At 39.2% G+C, this 24407-nt stretch overlaps 1 protein-coding gene across 1 annotated transcript in view; it reads right to left on the bottom strand.

Annotated features, from left to right (window-relative positions):
- The window catches only part of LOC129722884 (patched domain-containing protein 3), a 168732-nt gene extending 150855 nt beyond the window's left edge, over positions 1 to 17877 (bottom strand). The window contains exon 1 of the mRNA XM_055676701.1: positions 16949 to 17877. The gene's annotated coding sequence lies outside the window, so the exon portion shown is untranslated. The remainder of the gene's footprint in view (positions 1 to 16948) is intronic.
- Between the last annotated feature and the right edge of the window lie 6530 nt (positions 17878 to 24407).

Genomic DNA, 24407 nt, shown 5'->3' with positions numbered 1-24407 from the left:
ATTTTACTGCGGATAATCGTAATTTGCTTTCAATGGAGACAAAGATAAGTTTACGTTAATTGCAATAATTGTCTGTATTTTTTTAATGATTCGTAGATATGATCAACTACTTTGGTCTTTCTCATGTTAGTAAAATAAGTCTTACTGGTGTATTAACTTAGATTCCGAGTTCTGCAATATGTACCAACGTAACTTTGCATTCCTCGCACATGATGCTGAAAACTGCATTTTAGATTCCAAAGTTTCGATCGTGTATTCAAACTAGACTTGACTTTGGAAACTAGATCTAAATTTTGGAATCTACTTGGAATTCTGAACCGAACTCCAGAATAGCTATTGGACTAGACTATGAACTAAGCTCCGTACTGGAATTTGAACTAGATTTCAAATTAGACTTCATATAATTCTTGATTGGAGGGTTCATGATTCTAAACCACTCCTAAATGGATTCTAGATTTTGGATTGAACTCTAGAGTGAGTTTTGGACTGCACTCTGATCAACAATCTATATTGGAATCTGGATTTCTATGTGGACTGAACTATTGCCTGGACTCTAAGATGAAAAATGGATTCTGGACTTGCTGTACTTGACTATGAATTGGACTCAAGAATTAACTATCAATTTTGCATTCTTCACTCAATAATGGAATTGACTCTAAATTTCGATTCTGAAATAAAAAATTGGAATCAAAATTGGACTTTCAATTGCACTACTGCACCCCAAGATCAATCCTCACCAGGACTTTGAACCTTAAAACTGGTTTATAAAGGAATGTTTGCATTGCTGACTATGTTCTGGACTGGAACTCAAAACGGGCTTAGGATTGGTCTGAACTGAAGTATGGAATGGGATTAGAACTAGACTCCGGACTTATTTAACGTGGAGCCTCTTGACTGGAATTTTGACCGGATCTTGTACTGGACTCTTGACTAGAATGTGGGTTGGGCTCCTGCCTAAAATTTAATTATGAATAATTGTCGACTCTCGACTAGAGTCTAGATTGGAATCGTAACAGAGATGGTATTGCCAAACATCGTTTGAATAATCAACTATTACGATTAGAACAAATCATATAGAACTTCGCAGGCTAGACTATGGATTCTGGGTCCTAAACCCAGGAATCGATATTCCCAACTCTTTTTGTTATTCTGGACTAGGCTAGACTCCAGATAAGACTTCGGACTAGGCTTCTTTTTTGTATGCCTGAAGGGCCACTGCGACAGGAATGATTGTCTTTTGTGGCTGGTCCCGATTGCCTTACACAGATCACAGGATGCTCGAACTCGTTGATGGAGTTGAGCTAGTTGGTTGTAAGCCTGTCATGGTTGTTAAAACCAGTGACCATTTTGGGATTGGTGCTCCACATCTGATATGGAATTGAGAGGTAACTTCCGAGCAATGGTGATGTAAGACCAGAGTGCTAATTGTGGGTTTAACCCCGAACAGTGTCCTGCAAGCCCAGATCGCTGAAGTTGCCTTGATAGTGTAATCTAGTTGTGCAGTCCAATTCAGCTTTTTATCCAGAATGATTCCAAGTTATTTGGTCTCATTGCTGAAACTCAGTCTTACCCCATTCAGTAGTGGAGGAGTGCACCCTTCGCTTGGTAAAGGGTATAATGACTGTTTTAGTGGGGTTAATGTTCAGCCCTTCTTCTAAGCACCACTGGGAGGTGCTGTTAAGAGCCGTTTGTATTCGACTAGAAAAAAGTTGCATAACATTTTCCCCTAACAATGAGGACTACGTCATCGGCATAACCAATGACTTCGTAGCCTAGTGACCTTGGCAGTAGAGAGAGAACTCCTCCCTGAGGACACCCTTTTACTGTCTTAACTGTGACCGACGTATCTCCCAATGCAGTTGTGATCTTCCTGCTCGAAAGCATTACTTGTATTCAGCTCATTGTAGTGTTATCGACTCCTTTATTTTGAAGAAATTGATGTAAAGGACATATTATCGAAGGCTCCCTCAATGTCAAGAAAAGCACTATTTCAATGTCTCCTCGATCTTTGTCATTAGGCAATGCAAAGCGGTTCCTGCAGATTTGCCCTGTTGATTATGCAAGGGCAAATCCTACAGAAACTCGCTGCGGGTGTAGTTATCCGCAATTTTCTTTATCAACTTGAGAAGCGTTGACGTCATCGGACTAGGCTTAGAACTAGAGTTCAGATTCTGAACTTAACTTTAGACTGGACTCTTGACTAAACTTTGAACTGGTTTCAAGATTCTGAACTATCAACTTAATAAAAAAAATAAATTACGATTAGCCTACGGATTTTGGATTAAACTCTAAATTCAACTCTTGAATAAACTCCTTTCTGGAATATGCTTTTTAACAGAACTTATAATAGTTTTTGAACTGGACTATAATTTAAGCTATGAACTGGACTTCGACCTAGGCTTCTAACTGGATTTTTAACTAGATTTCAAATCGGATACTAAGCAGACCTTTGACCTGGACCGTGTGGTTGTATATACTGGACCAAATCTTCAGTTTAGGACTATAGAATCTGAATCAAACTCTGCTGGGAAGCGCACTCCGTTCTAGAGTCTTGAATGTTGAATTGCAATCTCGATTAAATTTTGGAGTGGACTGAAGGTTGAACTCAGGTTTCTGGACTTACCTCTAGACTGGACTCGCGATTCTAGACTAATTTTCTTGATCAAACCTTTAATCTGCTTGCCACAATGGTCCAGAAACCAAATTTAGGGGGAAATTTGAACAGTTATTAGGGTGGGGAAAAATGATCGATTTCCCAGAACCAAGTTTCTTTGATTTCTTTTGGGGCACCAAATAACCCTAAACTTACCTGAAGTCGATTGGTTTTGTCTCCGCTTGGCGCATTGCATTTCAAATTTGTATGAAAATTCATATGGGACAACCTACTTTTTTGCAATTACCTTTCTAGAGAGCTCAATAATGATCTAATAATGCACTACATTATGTAAAAGTGTAGTATTTTAGATGCCTAACAACTTTGCAGAAGGCACTGAAGAGCTAGGATGTCCCTAAGAAGAACTATAGCTGTTCAAAGTTGAGTATGTCGATTTAAATGCAGAAAATCTTGTTTTCTGCCAACATTACCAATGCACCGGCGCCAGTAGAATTCCCATCACCTGTCGTAACGAGTTTATACACTCAGCTGGACCAAGCAAACAAATTCAGGTCAATTTTCTAGGCGTAAATAGAATCTTAAACGTGTTTCAGAGGTTACTTCTGATGGAAATCTGACTGACGCCGGTACACTGGCAGTGTTGGCAGAAAAAATGTTTTGCAACATAAATTTCGACATACTCAACTTTGAACAGCTCTCGTATTTTTTTGACACACTTTTGCTCTTTAGTGTCCTCGGCCAAGTTTTTGGGCATCAAAAAACCTACCATTTGAAGTCATGAAACCTATGGTTTGATCCATTTTGAGCTCTTCAGAGTGGAAAATGCAAAAAAGTTGGTTTTTCCATACAAATCTCCATATAAACTTAAAATGCAATGCGCCAAGCGGAGACAAAACCAATCGACTTCCAATGAATTCAGGATTGTTTGGGGCCCCAAAAAGAACAAAAAAAACTTGGTTCTGGCTTTCTGCTATCAAGTTTCGTTTTTTCCATATAACGACCCAACGCAAACGGGGAACATTTTATTACTTTAGAGCAACTTTTTATTACTTTTTGTGTCTTATGACTGCATATTATACACAAAAAGGAATAAAAATTATGACGGCCACACGCTTGTATGTGCTTCTGCAGGAAAGCATACAGCCAAGCACCGCAACGCATGTGTTAGCAAGACTTCACTCACTGCAGTTGTATTGATGCAACGATCTGGTTCATTTTTGTCCCCTTCATCCACACATAATCAGAATCTCAACCGTCAACCCCAAATTTCTAATTAGAAACACTTTCGTTTCATCCCCCAGTGTTTACTTGAAATGGAAATATGAAATACTGTCTGACCAGAGTTGCCGAAGTTGCGAATGTTGTTCTGGATGGGCACTAGTTTTGTATTTTCAAACAGGTCCAAATGACTTTCCATGAACCAATGATTATGTGCTGTAGATAGCTTGCAAGAAAGCGAATGTTTTTGTTTTTCTCTAACGCAGTTTACAGATCGTGATGTCATTTTAAGGCGCATTTCAAGTCTTTGAAATCATCAACGTTTGCATACTCTATGACGGGGAAAATGAAGCTTGGCAGCTCTTGTCATATTTTTTCGCTACTCCGTATGCATACAACGAGCGAACTAATACACGCACACCGGATGAATTGGAGATTGAAGAAACTTGTAAGGCCTCTGCCAGGCTGAACGCCAACACGAGCGATGGGGCGAGATTTTTGCCGTAGGAACAGCTCTACTTACGGCAAGAATATCGTTTGATCGTTCGCGTTGGCATTCAGCTTAGCAGAGGCCTAACATGTGCAACATATGCGACTGTGTGTGATTTTTTTTACTTGAAACGGGAAGGGAGCATTTTTCGACAGAAAAAAATTTGCATGTGGTTGAAACGACCATTATTAGATAGTCGTACTCCGGTAACACGTGCTAAATATATGACAGTATGTGTTGTTACTTGACTGGGGAAGAATTTTATTGCCTTTTAGGTAATAGATTTGTTACCTAAAAGGCAATTTTGCGCTATTGCTTCTGAAGTAATAAGGAAAAGTTTTGCGTGTATCTTTGAAAAAACAAATTTAGATCGAAAAATACCTTTTTACTCTAGCTTCTGTCTTCAGAGGATTTTCAGAATTGTAGGATAAACATACAACAAAAATTATAATAATTTTAAAATTCTTATCATGTTTTACTCATTTATAAAAAGTATTTTTCCAATATTTTTTCAATATGTAGATCCAAATAAAAAAATAAGACCATAAGATATTTTCTATGTTTACCAAAAAAAAACGACAGGCAAATAAAAAGGGCTTATTTTTCTTATTTTTAAGCTTGACTTCAATAATTAAAAATATGGTCTCTCGCATATTTATGATTTCGGCATTGCACAATATTAGTTTTATAAAGCTCTAGAAGTCATCCGAAGACAATTTTGACGTTTCATTTGGTCATCCTAATTTTTGATAACATGAAAAAATAAGCGCTTTTTTATGTGCAACAACTTTGTAGAAGAATTCTTTTCCTTAGAATATTGCTCTAGATCCACATTAGAGAAATATTAGACTACTCCACATTAGAGAAATACTAACTACTCTAACCTTTGGGATGCTTCTCTCGAATGAAGTTTGCAATGGCCCTGGTTATTCGATTTTGGACTCGACTATGGACAAGAATCTGTATTCTGGACTAGATTCTGAACTCTTCCTCAAATTATGATGGTCTGGAATCTGAACCGAATCATGGATTGGACTTACGACTCTGAAGCTAGATTACCGCCGATTACCGCTAGGCCGACAACAGCGGAAAAATTCAAAAAAGTTACTCTTTTTTCTGTGTGGATTTATCACTGCGACCAGAGATTAGATCTATTGTGATATTGCCCAGGTGTTTTCTGTACTCCGCACTTCATATTATTGGCAGTACCACTATTGAAGTAAGGGATACGCTTATCATTCATATCCGTGCTTGTGTGTAAGTTTTAACTTTCCGTTTCAAGCTAACTGCTCTACTATACCGAGGCTTTATCCATCCTAACAATATCGCCTGGATACAATTCCCTGGAGAGAACTTTCAGACGTTACTCAAACCAGTTGTATTATAATAATTACTTGTTTTTGTTAAACGAGAGTCAACAGGGGTACTGTAGAATTCAGATTGAAGGAAGGGTACGTGGTGGGGAGTCTGAGAATAAAGCCATGCTAAAGTCCTTTGACATTTTGCTAAGATTCGAACCCACGACCACCCCCACTTACCAAAGCGAATTCCCTGCGGCTACGGAGCTCCCAAAAGTTACACTAAAAAGATTATAGCTTTTCAACGGAAAGTGTATATTTTGATGCTCCTAGTAAATGCGGAAGTGCGTCACCCGGTTCGTCGCTTCTACGTTTGTTTGCGGGAAAGCTCATTTAAGTCACTGGAAAAGTTTTCTTTGCTAGGGTCACCAAAATTCATAGAAATAGTTGACATGCTATAATCTTTCTTTTTTCCAGTTTGAGCTCAAGGGCAAAACACGTGTTTAACCAGTGTTATGAACTAAGCTTTTATTAATTTTGGATTTCTGGAACTGGAGACTCATTTCCGATCTAGACTCTGGATTGGAATCGGTGAGTTTTTCGGGCTCTCTTGGTCTGGAAGTTGTCCGGTAGAAAACCTTATGTTGTTCTCGACGAGTTTTCTATGTAGAATACCTCCGGTAGAAAACCTAACCAAAACGGGTATTCTACATGAACTTGTCGAAAAACTCCAAAATGGTTTTTGTGGTGAATTACATGACGAATGAACAAAGTTTAAATTTAAGAATATTATTTATTTTCAAATATGACGTATAGTGATGATTTTGTGTAAATTAAAAACGAATTAGACTTTTAAATTCGATGTGTTCAATCTTATCGATTTCAGAACTTTGCAATAGCATTACAAAGTCGTAGGATTTTTCAACTACCTAAGAGTTTTTTAGATGCTTTTAGAGAATAGACGCTCCAATTGTGCGGTTGATTGGCCGATTTTGTTACAATGTTCAATAAGATGCTTTTGGTCAGATGTTTTTTAAAAAAAATCTTGCAATTCAAATGGCCTGCAACGATTTGAGCTATTTCGCATCAGCAAGGAAAGAGAGCTCTTTTAACAGAAGTTTGTCAATTCTACCACTGGATTCAATAATTCGAGCGATGTCTTAACTGAAACGACGAATTCTTTATCAAACAGAATTGATCCATCGATGTTCTGAGGAAGGTTGTGGCCGTCTTTCAATAAGACGGTGCACCGGTCCACAAGGCGAATATCGTCCAAGCGTGGTGTCCGGAGAATTTGACTGATTTTCTCAATTAGATTTTTTGGCCTCCCAGCTGCTCGGACCTTAATCCCCTGGACTTTGATGTATTGTTGTACATGCTGGCCAAGCAGAGCGAACATAAAGTGAGTGCTTAAGGAGCTCTTTTCCAAGATCTGGGATGAGATGCCGATGGAACAGGTGCGTGCCGCGTGCGATTATTTTGAGAAACGTTGTAGCTAATATGTCGTAAAGGTTCTCAATAAAAACTGCTACAATAAAAATAGATCCAGGAAAGAATATCTTGTATTTTAACTTTTTTTCAACACATTTGTAAAGTGTATTCAAACTCATTGAACACCCTGTAATAACGAAGTAGTCCGGAAATACATTTTTATGCTCATTCGTGTTTATTTTTTTATATTCATCCTCGCGTTACTTGACTACACTTAATCAGCATTTGGCATTTTATGACTCATACTGTGAATTTCAAGTGTTTTGGAGTTTATTACGAGCACGAGGTTTTCTATCGTAGAGAACGTAGAACACAGTTTTCTACGTAGATTACTTACGAGTCCCAAAAAATCGTGAAGAATACCATGTCCGATCATACCTGTGGACTGAGATCCAGATGCTGAACTAAACTCTTGACTGAACTCTGTACTTAATTTATTTCTAGACTGAACTATGGAGCGAGATCAGAATGCGACTCCTGACATTATTATAGTGGAATCTCCAATTTTACGTTAAAACTAGTGTGTTTTGTGTGAAAGGCTGTATAGGTGCTCGAATATGCAACAAATTCAATGCATTCAATAAAATAAGTACAAATTATTCCTTCGAATTTGTGATGTGATTCAAGTTCATGCCCAATATGTTTTTTAAGGATTTGCGTATAGAAATAAGTGGCACTTCCCCATACGCACACTGGCAATCTTATATGGCAGTGTAGAGTTGTTTTTGTTTCCCTCAAACTGTGTATGCTATGCGCTTGAAATTTCACTTACAAGTTACTTTAATGATATAGAATGCTGTGAAAAAAATGATATAAGTGTACGACTAAATTAAAAATGAAAAAAAAATTAGTAGCTCTGGCGTAAATATGAGTTTCATATGACTTAAACTGATATTCAATTAGCGAGCATTTTGAATTTTAGATTAAACTAATAACTCTAAATTCAATCATAATTAGGCACACATTTTTTTTTGTTTACACAACATTTATTTTGCTAGGCACACATGGTGAGCATAGACAGAAATTTTTAATAATCTACCGTTGATATTTATTAGTCTGGAAAAACGTTTCGTTGGAAAGTTTAGTTAATGCAATAGTGGTCGGTAGATTCCGCATGAATTTCAAATCAGCGTTAAGCTCAGGTTGAGCATTAAATGAAATTTATCTTCGTTATGTTTTATTCATGAACCAACAAGGCTATTGAATGAAAAGATTTAACATTGTATATTTACAGATCATAACCAATGCATGCAAAGACCGTTAACAAAATGGTAGAAAATGTTAAAGACCCCAAAAAGAGATAGGTTCAGAAAAAGCAGATATTTTATTAGCGGATTAGAGATATGATGATCGTCGAGGATTTGACTCATGAAAATATCAAATAACCCAAAAAAATCAGTTTCATGTGGTTTAAACTGATATCCAGAATTCAAAGTGATTGTTCCCACTCCGGCACTACAATACCCGACGACTCTCATAATTAACTTGTCAGTTAGCTCATTTCCTGTGAACGCAACAAAACTTTCCTTAACTTAACAACCGCTCGTTAATTCGGTTCCATCGGTTTAGATGCTTCCCTTCTGTTGTAGGTCGCGGCATAGTTCAGTTCTAGCGAGAAACCCTTCGGGCAAGCAACACGATCGACCGGTTCAGCCGCAAGTCATTTTCATTTCACTATCCGTTTTATGTGCCGCCTCATCGATGGTTTCCAAAACCGAAAATCGTAGAAATAGAGGAACCAAGAAAAAAAAAACACACACACACAAAATGATGAAAAGGGAAAACTGATTCCTCTTTCACAGGCCAAGTGTAAAAGGTCTCGCGTCGTAGGTCAAGATGGCACTATGTTTTGTCTTGCTTCCCTTGTTCTTTGGGTACGCTACCTGTGTCATTAAAGAGAAATACCAAAAAGCGAAAAATGCCGAGGGAAACGGCTGTGAGTTTCACGCTCCAGGTAGTCTCGTATTGTGTTGTGTTGAGCTTTGAATTTTTGATTTGGATTATAGTAAAACTAAGAGAATTGATTGTAACGGGGACGGGACACGAGGCATATGGACGCTAGGCATATGGATGTTAGGCATAGTATGCTAGGCATACAGACGCGAGGCATAATGGATGTGAGGCATAATGGATACGAGGCATAATGGATACGAGGCATACTGCCACAAGGCATAACGGACACGAGGCCGAATGGACGCGAGGCCGAATGGACGCGAGGCCGAATGGACGCGAGGCCGAATGGACGCAAGGCCGAATGGACGCGAGGCCGAATGCGATGTTGTACGATCGCATGAGATCCAATTATGTAGTTCAGGTGTTATTATATTCCTAAAGAGTTTAAGTTGGGTATAATACCTTTCTTGAAATCATGCGGCGAAGACGCATAATCGAGGGCAAGGAAACGAGGCGGCACTAAGCCGCCGTGGTTTCCGCAGTCCGAGCCGGCCGCCGACCCGCCGTCGGAAGCGGCGGCCTCTCGCACCCAAACGACTGATCTACTGGTTTGCTAGGTCTACTCAAACAGAGTTTTCTTCCCTTAGTTAAGTCCGAACGAGCGGTAGCGAGTAAGGACAGCATTCGCTCGGACAGCGAGTCGGCCTAAAGCCGCGAGTGTATTGCTTTTCAAATGACACTTTGAAGCGAAATACATGTTATCGAATGCTGTGTTGATGATGACGATGATAACACATTCCATATCACTTCCCCTTGGCCTCGCGTCCATTCGGCCTCGCGTCCATTCGGCCTCGCGTCCATTCGGCCTCGCGTCCATTCGGCCTCGCGTCCATATGCCTCGTGTCCGTATGCCTGCCGTCCATTATGCCTAGCGTACTATGCCTCGCGTCCGTATGCCTCGCGTCTGTATGCTTAACGGGGTGTCATCGATTGTAACAATTCATTTCAACTGTTGTCAAAAATAAAAAAAAATCACAAGAAGGTTGTATGCAAAGCCACGACCGCAAGGTTGAAGTAGAATACTTTTACAAGAAAGATAACGCGGCTGCTTGCGTGTCAGTCATTTTTTCGAGTAAATAAACTTTAACCGTTCATTGGCAGTATTGTAATTTCTTTTTGTCTGATATTTTGAATGAAGTTCATTGAATATTTTTAAATTTTGTGCAAATGAGAAGTTGAAGTGCTGCCGAATTGTAATATGCACATTTAATACGACATCATTGAACGGGAACGGAACAAAGGCTACGGTTATGCAGAACGCGAATGCCGGCGCGATGCGATTCGCCTACCGTGGTGAAATGTACAGCTCTTTTTAAGGCGAAGTAGAGCTATACATTTCAACAGATTTCGTCTTGCCGAATCGCATCGCGCCGTTATTTGCGTTCTGCATGACCGTAGCCAAACACTAAGCGACGCAAACACGTAATAATAATCAGAGTATGCATGTAGATGAAGATAATTAACTTTGGATTATAGCGCAAAACGAGAAAATATTAACTCTTCTAATAATCATTTGTGTTCTTCAGGGAAATCCATCGAAAACTAACCGATTTATTAGCATTTGAAATTTTTCTCACTTTTTTCAGTTTTAGATTTTCATTTCACATCCCTATGTAGCCGAACTTCCTGAGAGAAGTATTCTAATTCAAAATTAAATTTTCATTAATTCATTTGTTGTCCTTATAAGGACAATTGTTCAATTTATCATAGGATGTAGTGTTTATCTTACATCTCTGTGTTACCTTGATAGTGAGGACTAAGGCGCACGGTCAACACAATGAGAAAGGTGTTTTCACATTGAAAACTAGACACGGCTTTACTGGAGGAAGTGTTGGCAAATGCATCTACCGCTAATACCACCGCTATCATACGAAAGCGCGTCGTTTCATGTGGGGAATATCAAGAACGAAAAATGACGCGCGTCTAAGCATAACCCGAAATGTTTCGCCGTGCTGCTCCCATTTACCTTTACATCGGCCTCAGGGAAGTACCGGCTGCATCTGCATCTACCGCTGAGGCTGTCACTATAGTGCAATTGGTACCAAAAGCTATTAACTCTTCAAATAAGTGTTTTATTTGTTCTCAAAAGAACAATTGTTCAATTCAAAATCGGATTTACGCAATCGCATCTCTATAATATTACCGACAGTAATATTCTTCTGAACAAAATGATACAACTTTCCCATTAGGCCTCTGCCATAATAGACGCGAAAAGCGACGCGAACCGATTCGCTCGGCTGTAGGTTGATGTACAGCCATCAGTAGAGGTGTACATTAACATACGGCCGAGCGAAGCGGTTCGCGCCGCTTTTCGCGTCTACTATGGCATAGACCTTAGAGAAAGTTGCTGGCTGATGTATTCACTTTATGCAAGCCTGCTGCTGATGCTTCCCGCTACCACACTGAAACAGCATTTTAGTGAAGGGAGTGTCGTTGCATTAGCTGACCCTGCTACTATCGATGGTGAGATCCGCTGAAACTGCTACGCTTATCCGCAGCCATGCCACAGTTGTGGCCGCTATCCGTTATCGATGGTACCCACTGCTCGCTCCCGCTGCTGCTAAGGGAGGACTGCTGTCGTCGCTGTTCAGAACTATTATGAGCGGCTTCGACTAAAACAGGCTCTTATATAGGGATGAAAATAGGAATGAATTATTTTTCGTACGTGGTGGAATGATATAACTTGAAAAATATGTGTGACTTCATTCCGGCTCAGAGCGATCATTTGATAAGCTCCACCTCTTTTTCCAGTTTCTAAAGTTTTCCTCAGTTTCGTAGCACGGATGCACAAAAATGATTTCTTGTCGAGCCGGACCGATAGCACTCTCATTGAAGCAACAAAATAACATGTTTTGTGTCGTGTTGTGCAGCTTGGTTGAAGAATATGTTCCCGTCCCCATGTCGCATGTAAGCAGATTATTGCGTTCAGTAGACAGTAGATAGTGTATCCAGCGAATAAACACCGATTGTGCTCTCCCACACGCAACGGTTTTAACCCGTATCTTATTGCGGTTTGTAACATCAAGCGATTTCGTTTGCTCGCTGTTGCGTGTTGCATCATGTTGCAACTTGGCAGCTGGGAGACGACGAAATTCTGTTTATGCTGATTGATTGAATCGACTTCATATTAGCTCTGCATAGTCGAACTAACTGCTTTTGTGAATGCGTACTAACAGGGCAGTTAATTATTCAATGTCGGTTATGCTGAGCGAAGCCTTTGCGCTGCCCCTACAGTGGGGGGTTTACTAAATAAAGTGAAAATTAGACAACTACAACAGAATTTGATTGCATCCCGCACAGAATGTCTGCTTGTGTTGATGCCAGAAAATTATTAACCTTCAATTATTTTTTTATTTGCCTTGAAAAAAGCATGTTGCGGTTCAAAATCGGTTGGTAATTACAACCTTTGAGCTGCCCTAACATTGGGGGAGTTAAGATACACGTAAATTAGACGGGTGCGACAAATTTGAATTGCTAGGATGCAACACAGAATGCTTGCTTGCGTCGACAAAAATTATTAACTTTCAATGACTTGTTTATTTGCCTTAAAAAAGGCATTTTGATTTCCGAAATTGGATTTCCTGATGGCAATCATTATGCTGCCCCAACACGGGGGGAATAATGGCTGTCTGGCGACACACGTTTAGAAAAACCGCGCTGCTCCTGAGACGTGGTGACCAACCACAGGGCTAGTGCTGCTGCTAAGGAAGGACGACTGCTGTTGTCGCTGTCTGAACTATTATAAGCGGCTCCGGCTGAAACAGGCTCTTATATAGGCCAAATAGCATGTTTTCAATTGCAAGGTATATGATCCTGTCGACCGTGCTTGGGAAGCATTCATATAACGACCAATCAGAGGTCGAATTTTTCGTTCTGACAAGGCTTGACTATTTTCAATAGTACAATAGTGTGAATAATAAAATTACAATTATCTTATTTTGGAAATAATCTTAGAAGATTTTCCAATCTATTGCTGCAAGAACGAAGGAAATCCATCGAATACTAACCGATTTATTAGCATTTGAAATTGGACATATTTTTCACTTTTTTCGGTTTTAGATTTTCATTTCACATCCCTATGTAGCCGAACTTCCTGAGAGAAGTATTCTACTTCAAAAATACTACAAGGTTTACAGCCCTAGGGTTGTATGAAATGGTGACTTGGGACTGAACACTGTAATTAGGAGATTTTTTGTTACAAAATATACAGAGTCTGCAGACAGAATCAATGTGTTTATTTTCAGCCTCCCCTGGAAATCAATTTTTGGAATATATTCAACAACGCTCGAAGAAATATCATTTATATTTGGCGATATTATGCCTTTAGTTTTTTTTTTGTGCAAAAAAATATGTATTTAACAAGGCACAAGCATATCGTGCTTGTTGAAGAAGCACCAAGAATTTCTCATAATGCGTCAAAGTCAGAATTATCTCTATATCCTTAAAAACCAAATCCAATAATGCTTACGTTATCATAATGAATGGTTTTGTCTTATTTAACTCTAACTAAATCAAATCTATAGTATGGATATTACTTTCAAAATAATATGGAAGCCCTTACAGAGGTTCATCAATTGGAAAACATAAGAAAATATTTTGAACAAAATTCCTAACAAGTTCCAGCAAAAAATCGTAGAAATCCACAATTACATTTTTATTTTTTGCTTGACAATTTTTTCATTTGCCTGCAACTACATTCGCTGTATTACGAAGACAGGAAATATACGTTGATTATGGTAAAGCTTAGAATAATAATATATCATCTAACAATTTTGATATATAAAAAGAGATTCTGTACGAATCTTACTAAATAAACTAAAAAATCACAAGCATTCGCAGGTTCTTACTCTTCTATAAATGTATATATTTAGGAATTTACTCTTTCGATACTATCCGGTCACGATTATTCAGTGAATATCGAAGATAAAATTTAAAAAATATCCGTTGCAAAAATTTACAATTCTTGTTGAGTAACTCATGGCAATCATATTTATGAAATAAACTTTCAATCACCATCAACAGCAGCATTGTAGTTTTTCCTCAATTGCATACGAATAGAAATGTACGAACAAAAGTGTACCACTGCAATACGAATAGTACTGCTGCAGTACGAATAGAAGAGTACCAATGCAATCATAGACGACGAGAGACCTGCGGTTCTATACTCCACTGGTACTGTTGCTTTTACTGGCATGTTTTCTTTCAAGACATCAGTTTTTATTAAGTTCTACAGTACCTAAACGCAGGTTAAGAGATTGTTCAAGGATGGGTATTGTTTCAAACTTTTAGGAAAACTTTTACCTTCGAGACATCATATTAGTCTAAGCTCATGGAAGCAAAAATAAATTGACCTATTGGGACGGGGAGACTCTGTCAATTTTTATTTCGAAATTGATACAGGGAATATCACAGGGAACGGATGGTGTCCATTCACGTCGTCTGTGCTAGGAATGCTCGCATGTAATTGGTTCATTATTCGCGTAAATTTGTTATTGAAATTATTATCAATTTTACCGCTTAGCAACGAAATTAGAGTGATAATTAACACATTACAAAATTGTTATACATTTTATCTATTCAACAACATATTGGTTATTGTTATCGATCATGTGGTTATGCTGTTATTAGCGTTTGAAATCTGACGCAACATTTGCCCGTTTCATTTCCAATTTTACAGAATGCATCCCAGTATAGTAAACAAAGACGTGTCCCACGTCAAAAAGAATTCTTGAGAAGGCATCAGCCTCCCTGCTGGAATTTTTGTACTTATGTTGGCACGATGAAAAACGATTTTTGCTTCTATATGATACAGAGTCAATTATTTACAAAGTCACTCCATGTCGCAAGCAAATTGGCATTCGCTAGCTTTCCAATTTCTAACTGTTTATTATAAGTGAAAAGCAATTTTTCGCCTCTCTTCAGGCCGGCTGGCTGTCACATGCGGATGTCACAAGAATTGACCACATGGTGACACCCCGGCAGTAACACCCCGATCGCATGCACCTGACCGAACCTGTTTTCCTATGCCGTGTGCACCGTGCAATCAACGGACGGAGCGACAGCAGGGCCTGCAATTGCAGGCAATGCAAATTTCTTTCCACCTTCTCCTATACACGCACTAGCAAGCAAACACCCATTTCTCGGAAAGAAAACCTCTTGTGATTCAGCCAGCCAGGTATCGGAATGTAGTGTGCCTCTATAATGATGAGGCTGGCTAAACGGATTGGCAGCGGGACGTTTGACTAGCTGGGGCAAATCTGCCAAGTCAGAGCGAGAGAAGGATGGATGTTTGTATGACTTTGTGCCGAATTTCGAAAGTTTAATCCGCTTAAAACAACAAACTTCTTTGACGGACTGAAATAATACCTGGAAAATGCTTTCAACCGGAGTAAAGCAGAAGATTTGTTTGATAATAAAATGCTTTTCTGTCGGCGAAAAGTTGCGATTTAACATATTTATTAACTAGTGAACGGAAGAAACAAATATAGAGGTAAGATTAATTGCAAACGACTCCTTATGTTTGTAACAAAAAAAAAATATATTTTTAACATCAATTTTTCAAAAATACATGACTGCCAAATTATCAAGAAACTGATGCAAAAATCAAGATCTTAAAATTTAATATTATCTCTAACAAATTTTGTTGATAAACAAAAATAATCAGAGATCTTGAGAGGCACAATATAATCTGAGACAACACAAACCACTTTTTCGAGATAGTAAATTTTTCTTGCCAATTCATCAAATTTACAAGGTTGATCAGTAAAATATTCTATGCAGATTTTGTTGAATGAATAATAATGTTTGATCAACAAAACCAGAAATTTGGTTGGAGTTGACCGTCTCAAGTCACTCATTTCATACAATACGCGATACGAGCAGTGGCAGAATTTATCTGCAATAATTTCATATATTTGTTTGCTTTCATTTAAATCATTTTCAATCCTATCTTTATTTAACCCATTCCCGGCGGAGAGAAATCAGATTTTACCCTAAAAAAATGACCTTCAAACTCGTATTACTCAGCAACTACATGCACAATTGACACAAACTGTATTGCATATTGTAGATCGATCTTTTCACTAACCGTATTAAATAGTTTCGTTGTTCATAAATTCAAGTATAATTGTTACCTACTATCAAAGTGGCTTAAAATGTGCATTTTAATAGTATGAGAAATATTTTGGCAGTTGGTTAAACTGCAAGATTTTCAATGAGAATGAAACAAATCTGATGCCATTGAAATATTTCGGGTTCGGTAATGACATATTTCACAGGCTGACAGTTTGTTTTGTTTCAATAGTTGCAAAGTTCAACAGATCAAAGAGTCACCTAAAACAAATTGCATAAAATAAGACGTCCTCAAGTTCAAGCCCTGAGTTTTCATGTTTCAAGCTCAACTAATTTGGTATGACAACTGATTTTGAAAACATATTATTTGTTACTTTGTCTGCTGTAATCAACGAGAAACACTCTGATCGACAAGCAAGTTTCCAAGTTGTCACCAGTGTGACAGTAGTTACAAAGATTGATTTATTTTGTTCCCAATTTTTTTCCAATAACTACTTAATTCAACATCAGCTAATAAAACTTGTTTCATTATCAACTCAAACACACTGACGTTGCTTAGTGCCGCATTCCGCCAGCAACTTGGCACCCAATAAATCAATGGATGCGCGTACGGTTACGCTTCTATTATATTTTATTAGTTATGACACACTGTCTTAGGAAAGTGCACAGGAGAGTTTCAGGTGCCACCGAAAACTCGTTTCTCACTCTAAACCCATCCGCCCGGACGACCGACCCCGGCCCAGTCAGGTAGGCTCGCAATCCTGTTCCTCGCTCCCTGTTGTTGGACCTGCCCAACATCAACAACACACTTACCTTGACTGAATTTCGTAGCACAGCTTGCCGGCGATGAGTTCACAACCGAGTGGAAAGAGGCAGCAGAGAGGTAGTTGAAAAGTCGTAAAAATTCCTGCCCTATAAATCGCTTTCCTTAATCGGTTTTCTCCGTCCGTTTGCTGGGTGATGCAATTAATCCGAATGGCAATCAGTGCATAGACGCAAACACTCACTCACAGACACAGACACAGAAACGGACACTGATTTCGACTGCTAAGTGTGATTTGATGGTAGGCACCACTAAGTGGCCGTTTCGAATAATAATTCAACGTTTGAGTCGAAGAAACGATCGGAACTGCGAATGAAAATGGCTGGGCACTTTTTTTCACACACTTTCTTCGGTGCTCTTTTGATCCTCACCAGACAATTTCTTTTCTGAACAATCACCACTGTCTGCACTGTCGAATATCCTTCTCACTCTAATTTATCGATCCTGACAGTAGCGGACCGGACACTGCCTTCAAGCATCGTTGTGCAGGATCTCCAAACACGTGAACACTCTTCCAGCGCCCATCTTGCGAAAATTCGACTGGTTAATTGTTTTACTATCCGAGAACGCAACACCACTAATCACTGGAAAAGTTGATCCACAGTTCAAAGCAAAAGTTTATTGACGCAATCCGAAAATTGGGGGCGACAATTGTTCAACCGCAGAAGAATCGCTCTAATTTTTCCACTAAACCGAAAGCCGTGTTATGCAAAAACCGAAAACCATTCGGTAACCAATCAGATCAGATTAGCTCCCTGAGACCGAACACCGTGAATAAACCGTGTGTTGCGCTTCACGACTGATCCCGTGCGTTAGGTAGGAGAAAAAGAAAACCGTGCGCGCGCAGCAACTGCAAGTTCGAAACTGAGCTACGTTAAGCCAGTGGAGTCGAACGCAAGCGCCCGCTCGATCCGATCCTTTCTGCTGACCCTCTCGGTATGCGTGGAAAATGCACTATGCTGTGAGCATAATTTGCCACCCTAGGCGAGCGAGCCTTTAACGGCAGGTTGATTGTTTGTAAGCGACGACGGCGCGAGTGAGCGAGCGATCGTGAGAGATAGAGAGGAATAATAAAAAAAGAGACAAAAATGGGGTTGAATATCGGACAGCTCTAGCGGGGTGCTATGAAAACCAACCGGCAGGCGAGAGATTTATGCTGCTTTCGTACGTTTAAATTGATGTTTGTTGTCCTATTGAAGAGAATTATCGGAGAGTAAGGAGAGATTGCGACTCTCCGCATACACTTTCGGGAAAGGTTCGAGCTCCAGAAAAAATGTGTTATCAGTTCACTTAACTTCGAAAGGTTTCTGCTCCCGTACCGGCTCAATTGCCCGTTTCAACATTACATGATTTTTGCATGGCAAATCAAACGTGCAGCTCTGCACAGATGATTGAATTGAATAATAGTGATGATTCCGGTTAGCGCTATGGAAACCTGCGCTATAGTTAATTTGTACTTTTGGGATTTGATTTCATACAATGAGCGTTTGCAGGTTTCTATTGAACAGCCTATTAACCTTTTTTGAAACCGCTAAAGGTTTTGCCGCATGATCAGTCTCGATGATCTTCAATGTGGATCACACCTTTCATATGTCGAAAGTATTGAAAACAAACTGCGAAACAGCTGCAAGGTTAATAGGGCTTTAAGAAAAATGAGAATATGTCCCATTAGTGCACTACAGTCGCTTTTTACATGGCAGACGCGCACCACCAAAAGAAACGAACTTACATACGTGGTATTCACTCTGCAATCCGACAGAGAATAAACTATTTGGTACTATGCTAAAGTCCTATAGTTGATCTTTAACGAGCCAGTAGTCGTGTGTTCGAGTCCCGACTCGGATTCCACGTCGCAAAGCTGATAAACGGAGTCCATGTATTTAAGCCTGAAAGTGGTGGAAATTTGATTTTTTTTACTTAAAAGGAGTTGAACAAAGCGAGCTCGCGATTGGTTGGTTATTTTCACAACTCGTTAGAATTTCAACTTAACTTTCCGCTAGTTGACCATTGAAAACATGTCCCAAGTTTAGGGCTGCTCAAACTATCATTACTCAAATTTGTTCAGGAATTGCATTTAAAACGGCACTTTTTCGTTACGCTTATCACAGCATGTTGTCAAACCTAAATTCGTCGTAGTCCTACGTCGAAAAAATAACACGCCAGGTAAATTCAGCAAATATTTGGATTTTTTTATGTTGAAAATTAGCTCGACACGACAATTGGAAAAAATATGATACTACCTTTCGTACACATACATATATTATGATGTGAAATAACAAAGCTCGACAATTATTCGTTATATTCCTTGTTTAAACTGAATCTTTCATGGCCAAACTTACCTCTAAATAAATGCAAAACATTTTTTTTGTGTCGCTTTTTCCACCTCGAAAAAAGAAACGGCAAGATTCTTGCGCCAATAGGAACTTATGCTCTTTTACATGTATTCAACCAATTTAAATGAGGCAACATTCAACAAAAACAAACGATCAAGTTCCAATATGGCGGCCAGGTTCAATATGGCGACTCTCAATTTTGATATTTCCAAAAAAAAGGTTTTATCTTTTCCCTTTCCCAAGATATATTGCCAAGCCAAATTTCGACGTAAAACGAGAGGTTAATCAATGTGATAACCCAAATGTAGTCCCTTTACCTAATGAACATGGGCTTTCAAGAAAGTCACGCATTTTTTGTTCAAAATCTCTTTTCTCTTTTTCTTACAATTCATAGACGTAAGATGTCCAAAAAATACTGATAGATGATTTTTGAAGAAAATAAGCCAAGGAATCCAAAAAATATATAACTTTTGACCGGAAGTGTTGCCAGATAAATTATTTTTGTATAAAAAAAATTTACACTTTTCGGCACCAATATTTTTTCTGGATTCCTTAGTTTATTTTCTTCAAAATTCACCTATCACTATTTTTCGGGTGTCTTACATCAATAAATTATAAAATAAATTATTTTCGATGCATACAACTATTTTGGTAAAATGTTATATCTCGAGATTGGCTCATATTACCTCGGGATGATAGTTGTTTCTTACGTGAAATTTTTCAAGGAACACGATGAATATATCAAATTTAAAATTAAAATGGCTGCATCTGCCGGAAAATGTAAATTTTGTTTTTTAATACAAAAATAATTTATCTGGCAACACTTCCGGCCAAAAGTTATATTTTTTTTGGATTACTTGGCTTATTTTCTTCAAAAATCATCTATCAGTATTTTTTTGGACATCTTACGTCTATGAATTGTAAGAAAAAGGGAAAAGAGATTTTGAACAAAAAATGCGTGACTTTGCAATAAAGAGGGGGGGGGTCCTACAGAGCGGGGGTATTCCAATTGACACCAAAACTGGGATTTTTCCAAAGTGACAGTAGATGAAGATGAATGACCCATATAGTCTTAACGGGAATTGCTCATATCTAAGTCAAAAGACGAAATCCGTAAAATAATTACAAATATCATCTAGAATCAGATTACCGTTTAGGCTAGCGAAAGAAAAAACATTTTCTGAGACGCTTCATATACGTTACATCGTTATAAACGTTTAATGAAACAGATCAATATTTTTGTCATATCACTTCTGTTTGAGGATACCAGCTCATTTTTTAAAAGTGTTCAGCCTTATTTGAATCAAAAACATCATATCAAGAAGACTGGGAACTAAGCCTGAAATCGAGCGACAGTTTTAGCAACACAATCTTTTAAGTAAAGGTGGAACTTCCGCATGCTAGTGTGTGTGCTGACGATTCGAGTGTACACCGAACACACAGACCGGAGACAGATAAAAAGTGATTTGTTTTCACCGTTCTGACTAACACTACACATCAAACACGCACATAATGTCTTCGTAGGCATGTGATTACTACCATTTTCATAACGAGTTTCCACCTTTAACACTTGTGTACCTGACACTTGCCATTCTCCAAGATTTACATCAAATTTGATCTAACATTTTTCAAATAATCACTAATTCATCATAGTTTTCGGGGCAGTAGGAGAAATTTTCCATTGTTCCGGATTTATCGAGGGGTACCGTGAAGTCAGTACCCTGCTAGAAACACAGGTTAGATTGAAAACGGTACCGATACTTTGCTTGCGAAATATCAAGTTTTTGCATAACAACACTGTTGGCAATCGGTGTTTGGCCACTTGAACATCTAACTAAGTTGGAGTGGATCTTACGCTTCAGATTTGTCCAGAAATTCTCGATGGGTCGCAGCTGGGGGATATTGAGCGGGTTCGCCGAATTGTGTACTGCATCAATATTCAGCCGTTCCATCTACTCCAAAAATCGCTTCGAGTAGTGGGCCGACGCCAGATCCGGCCAGGACATCGCGTCTTTGCCCATGAACGACGCATCTCGCGATAGGCACTTCGTACTATAAATTTCTTCGTTCACGGCCAGTCCAGGGCTAAAGAAGAAGGCTTTGATACTCCCTTCTCGCTGAATGTCAGCCACAGCAGCACCTTCTTGGAGAACTTGGTGTGTGAAATGAATTTTACCTCGGTGCTCACTCCCTTCGTGGGCGAAATTAAATACGAAGTGCCCTGCCAGTCGTTGCCATTCAGGGTAAGACAGGTCTTCTCGTCGATCACGTCTATTTGCCTAGAAAATCGAATTGACCATCTTATTCAGGAGCGACAGCACGTCATTGCCTGCAGCTCTGAGACCAGCGAACGAGACTGCCGCTTCCAGACATGCATGTCTATGTCCACCAGGTACTTTTTGACTGTTTGGCCGGTTGTACTGGCTTCCCGGCCAAGGGCACGCAGCAATGTAGCCACTTTACCCTCGGTTTTTTTTCCTGTATGGACTTCCTCACTGCGACCAGAATCGTAGATCTATTCGCCCTGACGGAATTACATCATCTCCTTCACACACATTGAACTACCCGTATGCGAATTTTAGGGAAAAATATTAAAATGTTTGCTATCACATTCACTCTTGAAGAAATTCCCATCCGCTGCACTCATAGAGTAAACAAATTGAAGGTGGCAGCACCGTAACTCCGTCAGAGCGAATTGTGAGATATGCCCGGGTGTCTGCTGTATCCCGCACTTCTGTTAATGCTTATTATTATTGTTCATCAGTGCTTGTGTGCAATGTGATACTCTTCCTTACACGCTTACTGTTCTACTATGCCGATACTCGTTCCTCTTGCCAAATACCACCAATTATAATTCCCTGGAGAAGTTTCGTCGTGCGTCCTTCTGGCCAGTTTTATTGATAAGAGGGACTTATTTTTTGTTAAGAGGAAGTCACGCAAAGGTATTGTAGATTTCAGCGTAAAGCAAGGGTAACTGGTGGGGAGCCTGAGAATAAACCCATGCTTAAGTCCTTTTTGACATCAGATGGCCTGATTCTACTAAGATTCGAACCCTCGACCATCCGCTTGACAAAGCGGACTCTGTAACCTTGCGGCTACGCAGCTCCCCCCTACCCTCGGTTTTATTCTTCAGCATCCTTTGGAGCTTGGAACCGTGACCATTTACGAGCCTAGTTGTAGTTGCCGAAACGGTCGTATCCCGCTTTCACAAGGTGCCGCACGATGTCCGTTTTCGACGCGGCCGGGTACCGTTCTTTGAAAGCGCACACTGCTGAACGGAGTAGCTTAACTGTTTTCGCCATCACGGTTAGACTTCGACTGACAGAGCTGTCAAACTCTTACTGCTGACTCAAGGGTTACTATGATTAATGTAAAATAAAGGTATTTTTAGACCATCTGATTTTTTCATCTGACTCGAGCTGATTGCTCGAAAATACATCAAATGCAATGTCGGTTTACGTTTACACCCATTCGATATTGTGATTCGACATGCCGTTCGATATGTCGAATGAAATAGGAACGTTTCTATTTTTCGTTCGACTCCAAGAACATAACAACCTTTAATTTTTTTTCAGTTTTTCGTTTTAGCTATTCATAACAAGTATCACTCTCGTTTTTTGTGTGCTGGCAAATATTGAAATAGGGAAAAGAATTCATTTGACATTTATTTGGCAGTTCTTCCTTTCGTCTTGTGCAAGCAGTGTGGACACCACCATACAACGCATATCATTTGTATGAGATCGAACCGGGGGAGCTACCTAGCCGCAAGGTTACAGAGTCCGCTTTGTTAAGCGGATGGTCGTGGGTTCGAAACTTAGTAGAAGCAGGCCATTCGATGTCAAAAAGGACTTTAAGCATGGGTTTATTCTCAGACTCCTCCACCACTTACCCTTCCTTGACACTGAATTCTATAATACCCTTGCGTGACTTCTTCTCAACGAAAAAAAGTCCCTGTTATCAATAACACTGGCCAGGAGGACGCACGACGAAACTTCTCCAGGGAAATTATAATTGGCGATATTTGCTAGGAGGAAAGAGGCTCGATATCAAATCACATAACACACAAGCACTGATGAACAATAATAATAAGCATGCCACTTCTCACTAGCGGTATTGCTATTAACAGAAGTGCGGGATACAGCAGACACCCGGGCATATCTCACAATAGATCTACGATTCTGGTCGCAGTGAGGAAGTCCATACAGGAAAAAAATTAGATCGAACCAGAGTTGCCAGCTTTCTTGATATGATTTTTTTTATTAAATGCTGTTCATCATCTGACTAATTTACCGATCAAATTGGGTTTCACCCGTGAACCAATTTTGTCCTAAGAGAAGAGTGGCCAAGATGATACCCCGGTTTGCTCCAGGTTTTTTGCTCCAAATGTGATTGGCTGATTTCGACAGCACGCGTGTGTGACAATTTTCAAAAGGGGTTCAGTTTGCCGTGTTGCTAAACAGCTGGTGCTTGACCCAATCATTGAATAAGTGAAAGTGAAATATCGTGGACACCATTTGTTTTGGTTGCGGCAAACAAAAACAAAAAAGTTTTTTTTGAGCAAATAAGAATTTAGCTCTTGAAGTGCCAAGCGTTTGGTTGTAAAAACTACTGTGGTTCCGGTCTGTGCATTGAATTTTATCGATTCCCCAAGAATGCAGAAGCCTATCGACAGTGGCTAAAAATAAGCGTGGAATCTGAATTGATTTTGCATGAAAAATTGAGTGTTTTGCCGAATAGTTTTTTCATTGTGTTCTCTTATTTTGTTTCAATTAAAGTCCGAAAAAGTGAGAAAACAAGAAATAATGTTCGACAGTAGAAGCATGATGATATAAATATAAACGAAATCAGGTTTTATTGTTTTATATGTTGTTTGTAATCTAATTTTCATTGTTGTGTTTTTGTTAAACAAAAATATCAAATAAATAAATTTTTCTGGTTGCACTGGATTTTGCGTAAGGCAGACGAAAATAATGTTCAACCGGGGATATGTTTCATAGCAAAGAAGAAGAGAAAGAAGCCACTTGGCCACTCTTCTCTTAGATTTTGTCTATCTACAGATAAAGTCGGCTGTAGTCGACTGTAAAGCAAAGCCTTGGTGCTACATTCCGATTCGGAA

Source organism: Wyeomyia smithii, chromosome 2, assembly GCF_029784165.1.
Source record: "Wyeomyia smithii strain HCP4-BCI-WySm-NY-G18 chromosome 2, ASM2978416v1, whole genome shotgun sequence".
Classification (NCBI taxonomy): Eukaryota; Metazoa; Arthropoda; class Insecta; order Diptera; family Culicidae; genus Wyeomyia; species Wyeomyia smithii.
Note: the sequence above shows the minus strand (reverse complement) of the source record. Positions and strands in the feature narration are given on the sequence as shown.